A 2,575-nucleotide genomic window follows, 5' to 3' on the forward strand; every position below is an offset into this window, starting at 1 on the left:
TATATTATTGAAATTGTTATATCTCGATGTACAGCGCTAAGAGCATAGTTAAATTTGTGAAGCGGCGCTATATAAGCTATCTTTATTATTATTATTATTGATTAACTGACAGACAGACAGACAAACAGACAGACAGACAGACAGACAGACTGAGACAGACAGACAGACAAGACAGACAGAGACAGTCAGAGACAGACAGACTCAGAAACAGACAGACAGACCGACCGACAGACAGACAGACAGACAGACAGAGTCAGACAAACAGACAGACAGACAGGCAGGCAGGCAGAGAGAAGTCATAAGTTTGGCTCGATAATTTATATCACGAGCCGAGTCTATTTCGACAGACTTCCGAGTTCGGAAAGCCGAGTTAGCCGAGTGAGAGACTGTAGAGTACACTCTGCGATCTCTGGTCGAGTTAGATGCAAATCATGCATGTACTCTTAGATAATGGGGTTTCAATGAGATCAAAATATCACATAGACGTCTGTTATTGTTACCGTACCAATTCAGGTTTAAGCCATAAATGTACACTCATAGCATAGTAATAGGGCCCCCATGTAGTCAAATCATTGCACAGTCGGAATTCAGTTACTCATTGGTCGTATCAATGCTGGAACGATGAGACTAATTATTTTGTCCGTGACCTGCGTCAGCGATGGATTTTGTGGAATTGCCAACTGCACGTGCTCCTACACGTGTTCTATATTCCTACATAATTTAGAAATGTATTAAATCAATCAATCAATCAATGAGGCTTATATCGCGCATATTCCGTGGGTACAGTTCTAGGCGCTCTGCAGTGATGCCGTGTGAGATGAAATTTTATACGGCCAGTAATTGCAGCCATTTCGGCGCATATTTACCTTTCACGGCCTATTATTCCAAGTCACACGGGTATAGGTAGACAATTATTAACTGTGCCTAAGCAATTTTTGCCAGGAAAGACCCTTTTGTCAATCGTGGGATCTTTAACGTGCACACCCAATGTAGTGTACACGGGGGGGAGTTCGGACACCGAAGAGAGTCTGCACACAAATTTGACTCTGAAATAAATTTCCGCCGAACCTGGGAACGAACTCACGCTGACAGCGACCAACTGAATACAAATCCAGCGCGCTACCAACTGAGCTATATCCCCGCCCCAATATGGGCTGTGTGATTGTATGTTTTATTGTACTTTCCCGTTGTTTTTGTTCTTGTATTTTTAAAGATGCATTTAGCCTAGTTTTGCATGTCTGATGTTATTTGATGTTGTTGTCTGATGTTGTTGTCATGTACCAAAAAGAATTGAAAACGTGTTAAAAAAAATTAAAAAAAATTCCTACATACGACGGATTAGCCTATATATTTTACCTGTATTTCGGGCACATGTGTCACGGTGACTTTCTGCGGTTGTAGGTTCAACGAAAGGATAAGTGAAAGGCATGTCATTTCATTTTGATGCTTGTTTTTTTCTGAAAAAAATGGGTTCGTTTGACACTCCCTTACACTATAGAGCGCTGACGTCTCTATGTTTTGTTAGATTTTTCATTTGCCGAACGATGTGGTTATGATTCGTATTTCAACCTATGGCAGACAAGCCTTAGTCTACACCGACACCGTCGTCAAGACTGAGTGAAAGAATGAAACCAAGAAGATGGAAACAATCATCTTACAACCAACCCAACTGTGTGTATGTTTGTGTGTGTGTGTGTGTGTGTCTGTGTGTGTCTGTGTGTGTGTGTGTATGTGTGTGTGTGTGTGTGTGTGTGCGTGCATGCGTGCGCTAGTATGTGCGTGTTTTTGTGTGTGTGGATGTGTATGTGCGTTTGTGCGTTCGCGCACTTGTATGTGTGCGTGCGTGCATACATGCGCACGGCGCGTATGTGTGTGTGTCTGTGTATGTGTGTCTGTGTGTGTCTGTGTGTGTGTGTTCCCCTTTCTCGTTTTCTCTTGCTGTGGGGAAGCCTTCTGCGAAATGTCTCGTTCCAAATATTCGTAAGATATTCCTCCTGCTCGAACCGCGCACACGTACGTACATAACTTGACTAAAGAACAGAAGAAAAATAATGTGCACAAGACAATGCCAAGAGGGGGGAGGCAATAGTAATGACTCAATAGAAATACGACACAGATTAAAAAGAGAGAAACAAGAAAATGCATCCAAGCATACAAAAGCTGATTCAAATGTTTATAATCATGGCATGATCTTTGAGTCATTCTGTATTTGGACAAAAGACAAAGTAGTGGGTGGCCGAGTGGTAACGCACTTGCGCTCGGAAGCGAGAGGTTGCGTGTTCAGGCCTGGGTCAGGCCGCAATTTTCTCCCCCCTTTCCTAACCTAGGTGGTGGGTTCAAGTGCTAGTCTTTCGGATGAGACGAAAAACCGAGGTCCCTTCGTGTACACTACATTGGGGTGTGCACGTTAAAGATCCCACGATTGACAAAAGGGTCTTTCCTGGCAAAATTGTATAGGCATAGATAAAAATGTCCATCAAATACCCGTGGGACTTGGAATAAAGTAAAAAAAATTCCATCTCACACGGCATTAAGTCTCAGGAAACATGAATACACGCATGCAGGGAAAAAAAAT

Source organism: Littorina saxatilis, linkage group LG4, assembly GCF_037325665.1.
Source record: "Littorina saxatilis isolate snail1 linkage group LG4, US_GU_Lsax_2.0, whole genome shotgun sequence".
NCBI classification, from domain to species: domain Eukaryota; kingdom Metazoa; phylum Mollusca; class Gastropoda; order Littorinimorpha; family Littorinidae; genus Littorina; species Littorina saxatilis.